The sequence below is a fragment of the Sinocyclocheilus rhinocerous genome, unplaced genomic scaffold (genome assembly GCF_001515625.1).
Source record: "Sinocyclocheilus rhinocerous isolate Xijiao unplaced genomic scaffold, SAMN03320098_v1.1 scaffold3207, whole genome shotgun sequence".
Taxonomy (NCBI): Eukaryota; Metazoa; Chordata; class Actinopteri; order Cypriniformes; family Cyprinidae; genus Sinocyclocheilus; species Sinocyclocheilus rhinocerous.
In genome coordinates this window covers 60,555-74,440 of record NW_015626452.1, presented here as the reverse complement: position 1 = coordinate 74,440, position 13,886 = coordinate 60,555, and the positions used below count along the sequence as shown (strand labels likewise).

General features: G+C 33.6%; 1 pseudogene; it reads left to right on the top strand.

Annotated features, from left to right (window-relative positions):
• The first annotated feature begins 976 nt into the window (after window positions 1–976).
• LOC107715682 (proprotein convertase subtilisin/kexin type 5-like) overlaps window positions 977–13,886 on the top strand; it is a 24,455-nt pseudogene continuing 11,545 nt past the window's right edge.

Genomic DNA, 13,886 nt, shown 5'->3' with positions numbered 1-13,886 from the left:
CAATGAACATAATAATATTAACATTTTACAAAGCTAGTACACAACTGAAACAATCTTTACATTTTTTTGTTGATAAGCTACTTCTAAAGATTGTAGAAACTTAATTTTCTGTAAAGTTGCTTTGCAACGATTTTATATCGTGATAAGCGCGATACAAATAAACTTGAATTGAACTTGAATTTTTTTATATAAAACAGAAAAGTAGAATAGAAAAATTAAACAAATACAAATGTTATTTCCAAACATCGTTTTTTTATAATATACTTTTAAAATACATTTTATGGTATTTCCTTGAATAATTTATTACTCAATTCTCATTTCCTCAATAAGAATTTATTTTAATGGTTGACTTTTATTAAATGTCAATCAACAAATAGGGGCTGGTACTTGGCTTTGATTGGTAAATGTTTTACATTGCAATATTAGTCAGTTGTGTCATCAGATTCTAATTAAAAATGTTCAACAAGAGGTTCCTGTTGGATAGTTGTTTTATTATTATTATTGTTGTTGTTTACATTTTTTGTTAGCCTATTTTATTATCATATTTATTACTTTTTTATATTTTATATTCTTCTTCTTCTTGTATATTTTATATTCTTGTTGTTGTTGTTTATTTTGTTATTATATTTATTATTTTTATGTTTTATAGTATTCTTATTCTTGTTGTTTTAATCTTTTGTTATTTTATTATTATATTTATTACTTTTATATTTTATATTATTATTGTTGTTTTTATTTTTATTTAGGGGACTTATTGTTATATTTATTACTTTTATTATTAATTAATTAATTAATTTATTTATTATTATTATTATATAATAAATATATAGCAAGTCATCTGTAAGCAAACAAACAAACAAATGACCAATCCCCTTGAAAGCAACTTGTTGGGCAAGTTTTGTTATTTAGACGCTCGTTGTCATTGGCAGCGCAGGACTGACCCATTTCATTGAATGAACTGTGTGTGAGTGTGTGTATGGCGAATAGATGCGCTGTACAACATCGCGAACGATGAAGGCCGGTTCGACGCTCTTTATTTTATCATTATGCTGTTTCGGTTTTATTCAGTCCAGATCGCCGGCGCTGTCCTGTCCCAGCGGACAGTTCTTACTAAAAAATCAGTGCGTTTTATGTCATCCCACCTGCTCGGAGTGTAAGGGTCATGAGCTATTCGAGTGCACCGCTTGTGGTTCAGGTAAGTGATAGTTCACTATTATATTCTGTAGTTTAACACTGAAATATCTATTGGATCAAACAGGTTGCCCCCATTGGGACAATTCTTATCTCCGCTGTCAGTGCGCATGCGCAGTAGAACAACTCTTTTTATAATGATGTGATGTTTTACTTATGAAATTTGAACTATATTAAGTTATAGGAGTAAAAATTTATATTTGGAGCTGTTTGTGAGTAAGAATTGTCGATATAGCAATGCTGTGAGCAAATAGGGACACTACTCGATATTTAATTAAAAATGTAGGTCAAAATACATCTTAAAGCGTTTTTGCGTTGTTTTGGCCATTGGGTGATACGATTCTGTGGCAGCATTGTGCAGGTTCACAAAGGGGTTTTCCAAGAGACAATTGGGAAGGCAAACCTCCCAGTCCTCCGTGCACAGCTGCTGCGGTGAAACAATGAAGCCGCTCTCCCTATTTATCAACGTGACAAAGACTGCTTTACCTCAAAAGAGAGTTTGTTTAGTGACCTCAACCATGAAAGTGCTTGCGCACTTTTAATTACAGGAAGAGTTGAAATTAAGGTCCACTCCATAAATGTATCTATTATGATTTTGAGCAGTAATCGATGTCACTGGAATTTTAACAGTAGAACTAGACTTTAAACTGCCAAACATGGGAGTGGGGAAAGGTGAGACCACTTCCTTTCCAGCATTGTGAACGCTGATAATGTTTCTGTTTGGACATAGTTAAAAAATACCTCGAGTTATGCTAGGTAGATAATGGCATTTTCTTTAGCCTCAGTCCCAGCAATCCATTTCGGATTGAAACGCATTCTGTGACCAAAAGTTTGTTATGTATAGCCTAGTATAGGCTACATGTGTTGTTATCGAAAATATGTTTTAAGAACGTTTTGCTAACGTTCGCATTAAAGGCACAATGCATCCATGAACATGATTTCTGCCCGAGTCCCGTCGGATTGCATCGGCTGTGGGGATAAAGACGACAACTCCCATGATTCCACACTCAGTCACGGCATCATCAAACTACGCCTTTGTCTCTTTGTTTATTTTGAATACGCGCCCTCCAGCGGCGAAAATTACATATTGTGCCTTTAAGCTATTAAAACGGTATTTCTAAACGTTGTCTCTATGTTATTCTTAGTTATTTAGAATCTTAGAGAAAACATTAAGGGAACGTTACATTTGAATGTTTTCTGAATGTTCTAAAACAAATAGTAACATTTAAATGTGTTAGACGAATGTCCAACTAAAATGTTACAGAAAAAGTGCTCCGAGAATGATGAATAAATAATGTTTTGAGAACACTGTTAAAGACCAGACAACTTTGAACAAATGTTCGTTTAAGGTTACTTGAAGAACACTTGTTCAGAACTTTAAAAGAACCTTTCCCAACTTTGAAAGTACATTAGCCAAAAATTTTATAAGGTATTTTTGTCATACATCATCAGAGTCTGATAGCTTCCCCCCCCTTAACAGTTGATGGTAGCCATAGACTTCCATAGCATGACAAAATACTATGGCTACCGTCAACTGTTTGTTTACCAAAATATCATCTTGTGTGTTCAAAAGAAGAAAGAAACTCATACAGGTTTGGAACAAGTGGAGTGTGAGTAAAATGAACTGTCGCTTTAAAGCTGTCACTGTTAAGTGCAGGAAGTTTTCCATTCTTTGTTTCATCAGATAAATCAGTGCATCATTTGGGTATTTGAAGAGCACTTCCTAATGTTGGAATTTTTCAGTGTGAACACATTACTTGCACTATACTACAAAATGGCGTAGAAAATTATACAAGTACGCGTATTGGGACACACTTTGTATGTTATGGCATTTCTTTTTCAGTGGTTTCAATGGCAAAGAATTCTGGGTGAGGGGCAGTTCAACGAGAAATGTAAATCTTTTCCATGAAAAGCTCTAAAGTAATAAAGCATTACAATGTCCAGTGTTCAATGTAGATTATTCCAAGTCTTCTGAACAGATTGTAATTTAAGTCATATTCGCCGATCTTGCCATCCATTGTTGCTTATGAATAACAGCATATGGGTTTGGAACAACACGAGGGTGAGTAAATAATAACAGAATTGTACTTTTTGGCTGAACTATTCCTTTAATAGTACAGAATGAATAAGCAAACACTGGTCTTTAGCAAACCAAGCCGCTCTTTTGAATTCTGTTTAGTAGGCGTTCATGGTTGCCATCCCTCCTTTTCAACCATCTCAAGAAGAGCGCTGTAAATCTTAATCTCTCTCTCCGCAGCCCGAGGTGCTTGAAGGGGGAGGCCTTGCATCCACCAGTGTGTGACAACTATAACATTGCCAAAAGTGCCCATTCACTCTCCATAGCCCTTGTTTATGTGTCCCGGTCTAGGCAAAACCTGTCAGCCAGATCCCTGCTACTGTTTCTATTTAAAGAAGAGTTCATGATAGACACAAGCAGATGTCGATATCCGAGTTTCAGTTTTAGTGATTGTTTGCAGATAGAGTAAGCATTTAAACACATGCTTACGTAAGCATTTATACACTGAAAACACATCTTTTTGATGTTTTTGAAAAAAAAGTCTCTTACTCTGTTTACCAAGGCTGCATTTATTTGATCAAAAATATGGTAAAACAGTAATATTGTGAAATATTATTAGATATTATTACAATTTAAATATATTAAATAATATATTCAAATGTAATTTATTCCTGTGATGCAAAGCTACATTTTCAGCATCATTACTCCAGTTTTTAGTGTCACATAATCCTTCAGAAATCATTCTAATATGCTGATCTGCTGCTGAAGAAACATATATCATTATTATATCAGTTTTGAAAATTTGCGCTGCTTAATATTTTTTTGTAGAAACTTACTTGATATATTATTTTCTTCTCAGGATTCTTTGATAAATAAAAAGTACAAAAGAACAGCAGTTGGTAACAGTGTAAAAGTACTAGGTGCCCATGTAATTTTTTTAATAAATAAATTATGTATATTTGCAATGTTTTTAAACAGCAAAGTATTTATCCATCACAGTAATGATTCGTTGTACTGCAACAACAATTACAAAAACAGAATAACAAAACCTCAAAAGTAAAATGTCCTGATGCATTACAATAGTGACAACTAGACTTTATTGTCATGAAAATAATGTCCAAATAAACATGCTTAAACATTCATGACATTAACCCTCGGCTTCTAATGTTGGAATAACTCATGACCAAAGTCATAATATTACCTGCTTGGAAAACATGCTGTGATTTATTAAGAGGATGCCAGTGATCCATATAACCAGCAGGTTACAAAGGACATACAAATTCCTTGCAAACTAGACACGCACACACGCACACACACACACACACACACACACACACACACACACACACACACACACACACACACACACACACAAACACACACACGCACACACACACACACACATTTAAGCAATTCAAATTCAAACATGAATCTATCCTCTGATCAGTGTAACTGGATCATTATTCAAATAAAGGTCATTTGGATCACGAGTCCCCGTGTTAAATGTATTTTGTGTGTGATTTCAGATGAGGATGGGAAGGAGCGTTTCCTGTATCAGGGCCACTGCAGGCTACACTGCCCACGAGAGTTTTATCCCGACCGAGAGCAGTACACCTGTCTTCCATGCATGCCTAACTGTGAGATCTGTGCTGACGCCAATGTTTGTGCTAAGTGCAGCGAAGGCTACAATCTTCAGAGCGGCATCTGTCTGACAGTCCTGTGTGGAGTTGGTGAGTCTGTCTTTCTATAAAATGGATTGACAGGCCGGTTTAGATGACAGAATAGAGCGCTGCAGTGATGGTGCATTTTTGTAGGCCAACCTGAAGTTAGCATCACCCTGATACCCTCGACAAAAAGTTAACAGGATTTTTCCATTGTCTTTTGGATTTTGTGAAACAAACTCGTTTTGTTCATCATGATAACCTTCACAAACGAACACAAGTTTTCTGAATTTTGAAGCCTAAATACAATCACCAGAATAAAAAAGGATAAATGAACTACATCAAGGTTGCATGACTTCAACATCTCTGCCTTTAAGCTTCCGACAACTCTTTCAATCAATCAATGTATGTGCATATTTATTTATTTATATTAAATATAATATTTCTGACAATTGACAATATTTCTGATTTATGGGCTGAACACCCCCCCCCCCCCCAAATCAAAATGGAGGACAGGGACTAACTTTGTATAACTTCTAAACAATCATGTAACACACAAATACACACACACACACACACACACACACATATACTGTATATATGATACTCACAGACATTTGCTTGAACCACAGGTCAGGTTCAGGACCCGGATACGCAAGAATGTATAGACTGCAGTATTGGCTGTAAAACATGTTCCACAGGTAAATAACACACTTTTACATTTTAGTATTTTAACAGTGCAATTCATTTATGTAATATTATGATTATTCATTAATACTTGCAGCCAATTGTTTTCCAGTTGTTTGTTATTGACTTGTTTTATGCTTAGCAGTGACAAAAAAAAATAAGCAATGCATGGTTTAATAATCATTTCATGCCTGTTTTGTATCCACAACAGATGATCCAGAGATTTGCCACAGCTGCACAGACAGCTACTTCCTGTAAGTTTCAATTGTATTTGAGAAATTGGTATGTTCCTGTTGCTGTAAAATTTAAATTTAAATGAAAATTTGCTGAAAACGTACTCACTCTCAGGCCATCCAAGATGTAGATGACTTTGTTTCTTCATCAGGAAAGGTTTGGAGAAATTTAGCATTGCTTCACTTGCTCACCAATGGATCCTCTGCAGTGAATGGGTGCCGTCAGAACGAGAGTCCAAACAGTTAAAACAATATTATGAATATCAGGAAGCGACAGTTTGAAGTTTCTTACAAACACAGAATTTTGCTTCACTAGACGTTAACTGATGGACTGGAGTGTTGTGGATTATTGTGATGTTTTTATCAGCTGTTTGGACTCTCATTCTGACGGCACCCATTCACTGCAGAGGATCCTTTGGTGAGCAAGTGATGTACTGCTACATTTCTCCAAATCAGATGAAGAAACAAACTCATCTACATTTTGGATGGCCTGAGGGTGAGGAAATTTCAGCAAATTTTCATTTCTAGCTGAACTACACCTTTAAGCTGTGTTGAGGTCTTTCGGAGCGTATTGCAGAGATGCTATGAAGAGAACAGAGGTTTGATTGTGTGTTGCTCCTTGTGTTATGGCCTCCAGCTATTGTGTGCATCAGATTTCACTTTCAGTTAAGTCTCGCGGCCGGTTACCTGAGATCCACGCTGCTCGACATAGAGGCACCTCTTATGAGTTTTTCCCTCAACTCACTCAATCTGTCTTCTTTCTCTCTCTCCTCACTAATTTGAGCCCATCTCCTCCTCGCTCGGTTGAAACTGAAGGACTTTCTTTGCTCAGAGGGTTGGAGTGTCTTGTATGAGAGTCCTGGCTAATGAATGTCCACTCAGAGAGGAAAAGAGCAATGTTAATCCCCCCGAACATTCCTCGTGCTTTCATTGTGCTTGCTCCGTTGCCATGGCAGCTGTTGTCCGCTGTCTCACTCAAACAACTTGCTTAAGTCTCGAGTTCCAAAGTGAGGCACCTCTGTGTCTCAGACGGAACACTTGATCAGCCATGCTTATCGACTGCTTAACTACAACAAGATGTATTATGTAACATAGCGCAAACATGTAGTTTTATTCAATTTATCTTTACGTTACAATTTATCTTGATTCTTTTTTATGATTTTAAGACCTGCAAAATTTGGAAGACATCTACTTATTCTTCTTACTTATATTGTTATTATTTTCCACATTTTAGAATGATAATAAAGCCATTAAAACTACGAAATGACAAATAAACAATATGACCAAAAATGCAAGTCAAAATGTTGAAAATGCAAAATCTCAAAATCTGTTTATCGTAAATAAAAATACAGTTCAAATAATTTAACATTTTAGTTTCGCAAAGAAATTCATACATAAATGCTACTAATTTCAAGAGTTTATGCATTTGCCTGTACAGTACATAAAGAGATTTTTTTTTAAATCTTCAGATATATAAATGTAGTCTAGTGTATTAATGGCTTTAAGAAGATTTATTTTCAGGACGTTTTGCTTTATTATAAGGCTGATATTTATTATAATATGATATTATAGTTATTGGAAAAATGATTTCTGGAATATAAATACGTTACTGTTCCACAGTTTTGGGGTTCGAAATTTTTTATTTAATGGTTTTGAAAGAACTCACAAATGTATTTATTTACATTTAAATGAATTCTTTTAACATTTATATAACAGCATTTTTTTGCATTAATAAAACAGTAATATTTTAAAATATTACTACAATTTGAAATATTTGTTTCTATTTTAATATATTAAAAAAATTAATTTATTCATGGGTTTTCAGCATCATTACTCCAGTCTTCGGTGTCACATGATCCTTCAAAAATCATTATAATATGCTGATTTTCTGCTCACGAAACATTTATTATCAATGTTGAAGTTTCTTAATATTTAAAAAATATATATTTTAAAAACTTTTTTCAGGATTGTTTGATGAATAGAAAGTATTAGAAGTAGAAAAAATAAAATAATTTTTTTGTAACATTATAAATGTCTTTACTGGCACTTTTAATCAATTTAATGCATCCTTGCTGAATAAAAGTTTTTAAAAAATCTTTTGAACGGTAGTATAAATTCTAATACAGTACACAGTATTAATTAAAAGCTTCTTGAAATGCTGAATTTATGTAATGTAAATGGAGCTTGGCAGTAAGGTTATCAAATATGATATGAATCCAGGACCGAACTATTTTTGATGGTAAGGGAAAATAAACAAATATGTCCATATTGTGCTTGAAATTTCAGTCTGTCTGTATTAATGTCTTGTCGAGCAGCTCTGATGATAGTGTTATAACGCTTCCAGCTGTCATTCCTTAAATAGTCCGGTTGTATATAGCAACACAGCAGGAAGTGCCTGGCAGGAGTTTCCTTCTTTGATAAGGAGAGACCAAGGTGCCATTAAATCATCTTTTAATCTGTCCCTCATTTCCTCTCTTCCTTTAATATGAAAGCTCTCTTATAACTTCACTGGATAATTATCAGTCAGTCCTCATAAACACTGCAGTCAGTCAGAAGATTGATTGCTTGATTTAAAGATTGTGTTCTTCCCAAATGGTCTATACAACCGATTTAAGAATCATGCTAGAATAATGACAGAAGACTTTAAACTATGATCTTCCACTCTTATGCTTTCATTTCTATTGTCATCTGAAAGTTGGACGGCTGAATAACTGCAGTAACACTGCTGCAGGCAGGTGCGCTGTGGTTTTGGGATGGTGTTCATTTCTCTGGTGTGGTTTGGCTTCTCTGGTTACTCTTTCTGTCAAAGCCTGCATTATATTCCTCACCCTGAAGGAGGAGCTTGTGGATCAGAGCGTCTTTGATTCAAAAGAAAGACGTTGCTGCTCTGAAGCTATCTCCAAAGTCTTTGTAAGCAAGTTTTCAAACAGGTCCGAGTGATAGGAAAGATATTGATATTGGTCCAAGTTGATAGTGAGGCGACTAAAGAGCCAAACACATTTGTGCACTGTATTTGAGTGTGTTATATACTCAAACCTTACAGTTCAACCAGCTGCTAAGTTCACTAACTTCACTGTGTTGAATTCAAATGAATAAATTAGCTTTGTTTCCAAAGTTGCGAATGTAATGTATGTGAAATGTATCATAATGTTTCAAAATTATTTTGCTAATTGATTGTTTTCGAAGCATGTGTTAAAATTGGCGCAAAATCGAAATGAAAAAATTTACACAATTGTGGCACTTTTAATAAATTACCTGTGATTTAGAGCATGCAAACAAAATGTCAAGATATTTCCTTTCTTTCTCTGAGCAGATTATTCAGTCACATGACTCGTTACAGTTACATGATTTTCAATGCGCGTCTAGGAATTTATTCGATAAATTGTAACTTTGGGGATTTCTGCTTGCCAAACAAAAAATGGATTCACTTTTAAGTGAGCATATAAGATTTTTGTGTTATTATATTAACATTTTAGAAATTTTTAATGTAAAATTTTAATTAAAAAATTTAAAACTTTCCAATCTTGTATTTTTATGCACATTTTTGGATATACGACAGAAAATACTGGATGGAAACACCAACTGTTGTTATTCTTTTTCAGCGCAAACCAGTTCATAATGTTTCAAAATTATTTTGCTAATTGATTGTTTTCGAAGCATGTGTTAAAATTGGCGCAAAATCGAAATGAAAAAATTGACACAATTGTGGCACTTTTAATAAATGACCTGTGATTTAGAGCATGCAAACAAAATGTCAAGATATTTCCTTTCTTTCTCTGAGCAGATTATTCAGTCACATGACTCGTTACAGTTACATGATTTTCAATGCGCGTCTAGGAATTTATTCGATAAATTGTAACTTTGGGGATTTCTGCTTGCCAAACAAAAAATGGATTCACTTTTAAGTGAGCATATAAGATTTTTGTGTTATTATATTAACATTTTAGAAATTTTTAATGTAAAATTTTAATAAAAAAAGTTAAAACTTTCCAATCTTGTATTTTTATGCACATTTTTGGATATACGACAGAAAATGCTGGATGGAAACACCAACTGTTGTTATTCTTTTTCAGCGCAAACCAGTGTTATTTTTATATAATTAAAATACTATTGTTTTTTGTTAGTATTTTGAATTCGTTTTTATGTTTATATTTATTTTATTAAATTTTTTGTTTTTAATTTCAGTTTGGGATATTTTAGTATATCAAATTAAACTAAATGAAAATGTTCCTTGGCGACTCAGCAATTTTTTAAAAATATTTTATTTATTTCAATTAACATATATTTTATTTCAAGTAACACATTTTTAAATGAAAAAATTGACACAATTGTGGCACTTTTAATAAATGACCTGTGATTTAGAGCATGCAAACAAAATGTCAAGATATTTCCTTTCTTTCTCTGAGCAGATTATTCAGTCACATGACTCGTTACAGTTACATGATTTTCAATGCGCGTCTAGGAATTTATTCGATAAATTGTAACTTTGGGGATTTCTGCTTGCCAAACAAAAAATGGATTCACTTTTAAGTGAGCATATAAGATTTTTGTGTTATTATATTAACATTTTAGAAATTTTTAATGTAAAATTTTAATAAAAAAAGTTAAAACTTTCCAATCTTGTATTTTTATGCACATTTTTGGATATACGACAGAAAATGCTGGATGGAAACACCAACTGTTGTTATTCTTTTTCAGCGCAAACCAGTGTTATTTTTATATAATTAAAATACTATTGTTTTTTGTTAGTATTTTGAATTCGTTTTTATGTTTATATTTATTTTATTAAATTTTTTGTTTTTAATTTCAGTTTGGGATATTTTAGTATATCAAATTAAACTAAATGAAAATGTTTCCTTGGCGACTCAGCAATTTTTTTTTAAATATTTTATTTATTTCAATTAACATATATTTTATTTCAAGTAACACATTTTTATTTATAGTTATAGTTTTAGTTACCTATAATAATTTTGCCACGAATACACCAATTTTCTATCCAAGTTAGACACAAATTATGCAACTTGTAGTTTTTAACGCTTACCCAAAGAAGGCGATAAACACAGTTTATTAAAAAACGATATGGCTCCCAATGGTCCTGGCTGTACAATCTTAGTAAAGTCCACAGGATTTCGGTCGTCTTTTGCATTCTCCACAACCGCACTCACAACTGACCTGCAAGATTGCGCAAAGCAACATGTTTTTGACATTATTCTTCTAGTGAACACAGAAAAAGCTCAAATAGCTTCAAAGTTCTGTAATGACACATTCATGCATGTTTATTCTAGAAAACAGCCCTCAAGGGATATGTTGAAGTCCTGCTTAAAACAATGCAATGCATCAGTGTTTAGCTTCAATATGTGACAAGTCTATTGTTTGTTATCTCTGTGTGTAGATACAGACAGCAGTGTCGTCAGCACTGTCCCCAGAGGACCTATGAGGACCGCGGTAGAGGACTGTGCATCAGCTGCCCAGAGCCGTGTGTGGACTGCTGGAGCGATAGCCTGTGTCTCACTTGCCAGTCTGGATACTTCCTGAACAGTGCGTACGCTACTTCCTCTGAACGCCTCACTAAAGTTCACTCATTTTCCTGTCTGATAGCCATAGCTGTTTCAGTCACATTACTTTGGCTGGTTAAGTCCAGCCTAAAGTTACAATTTAAAATTATTACTACTTTAAAGGGGTCATATGATGTTGCTAAGAATAACATGGAAAACTTGAAATCGCATCATATGACCCCTTTAAAGTAATTTTATCCTGTTGTAGAGAGCTAAATCATCTAGAGATGCTTTTGAAGAAACCTGGAGGGTCAAAACTCCAATGGGTCATTTATAATAAAACTTAAAGGGATAGTTCACCCAAAAAGGTTGTCATTAATTACTCACCTTCATGTCAATTAAACATTTCTTAATTTGTGTTGCGAAGATGAACAAAGGTCTTACAGGTTTGGAACAACATGAGGGTGAGTAATTAATGACAGAATTTTCATTTTTGGGTGAACTAACCCTTTAAAGGTTTTGCTGACATGCCAGTAAAGCCAAAATAAATTGTCATAGAAATGGCAATATATTTATTAATATTTAACTATAGAATATTAAATATTTATATACTTTGAATATAATGTTTAAAGGTGAAGCTTTTTCTGCAACACTCGCGTCACAATACATAATTGCAAACAAACAAACAAGTAAATAAGTAAATATATAAATAAATAGTTTCCCTTGCGTTTCCCTCACTCATTTGAATGGGAAATAGAAATGGGATGCAAATATAGTTAATGCAAAATCTGTGCAGGTTAGTGCTGTGATTCTGAATCTGAGAAGTTAATTCATGCAAATTAATGTTCATGGTTTTGGGATTATACACGCCTACTTATTTCTGAATATTACTACGTTAATATCACCTGTGGGGGTAGGGAAGATTTTAAAATGTTTTTAAAGAAGTCTCTTATGATTATTATTATTTTATGAAAATCACAACACTAAAATTCTTTTTGAATGAAAAAGATGGCACCTGTGTGAAGGAGTGCTCAGCAGATACATTTAAAGACTCCAGAGGGAAGCGCTGTCAGCCCTGTCACAGCTCCTGTCTGACCTGCCACGGCCCTGGAGTGAGAGACTGTGACAGATGCAGTGGCTGGAGCCGGCCAGTTTACGGGAAGTGTCCGGTGATCAGCTGCCTGGAAGGCCAATATGTTGATGGTGAGAAAGTACTCCTGCCATTTAATATAAGAATAATTAAAAAGTAAATAATTAAACAAGTCTACCCTCTGTTGCAAACTTGCTGTTTAGTCTTAGATTTGCTTATGTCTGTTATAGCTGGTGTAATACTGTGCTCTGCTGGACATCTGGTAGTAATACACTTAAAACACTGGCGATAATTTAGCAGGCATTTTCAAAAAAATTTGGCAGAAAAAAAGCTGTAAACATTTTGCTTAACATATTAATTGAATATTTTTAGCATTTTAACACATATCTAATAAGAAATTATAAAGGTTTAAGTTAGGAAATCATCTAATTAGTCATTTATATTTTCTTAGCAGTAAAAACTGGGGTTTGTGTTACAATCTCTGTAAAACTGCTTTGGAAAACCAATAAAAAGACACATTTTCAACTTAATATAAAGTAAATATTTTCCAAATAAAAAAAAAGAATTTGCTTTGGCTTCCATTTAATGACAATAAAGATTCAATTATTTAATTTTCCCATGTGATATTTTTATTGCACATTATTGGCATGCATACACGACAATACAGCTGTCTTTATATTTTAAGAAGGTCCTCGCCAGTGTTATGGTAGTATTATTTATGTACTATTATAGTATTTATTAATATGACTTATTTTTAATAAATACTATAATAGTATATAAATAATACTACCATATTACCTTAATTTTTCCATTTTAACTTCATTTTAGGTTTTAGTAATGGTATGTGCTCTTGTCATTTATATATATATATATATATATATATATATCAGTTCTCATTTTCATTCAAGTTTTGAAATTTGAAGTTTTTCATCTAATTTAATCAATTTTATGTAAATATTTCTTTAATAAATAGCTTTAGTTTTGTAAGGGGATCACTTTGGGGTTCTTGACATCAAAAAAGTAGTAGATTAAGAAAACTAACAGTTATAATAATCATGTCTTTTTTTAAGGGGAAAGTCGCACTTGCCGTTACTGTGATAGATCCTGCCTGACATGTTACGGTCCCAAGGCTCAGAATTGCATCACATGTGCTACCGGTAACGTATAGGTTAGCTTTCCTTTCCCTCCCAACTGATAAACAGACGGCCAAAGTTCCCTTTTAATTAATTCCTGCTTCAAAAGCACTTATAATGAATAAATAAGACATTTGCCTACTTAGTAAGTTCTTCGCACCTCTGTTTGCTTTCTCAACAGGATAGATGTTGGAGCAGGAGGCTGTGTGTGTAGATTGCTGTCCTCTAGGTTTTTATGCGAACGTGTCTACGTCAGTTTGGGCTTTAAGCCCAAAGTATACTTTGGTTTTCATGTGTACTCTAGGGTACGAGTACAGTACGTGTGACGTAAAAATTATCAGCATAATACACACAACCAGATTTTTCCAACAGAGCATAC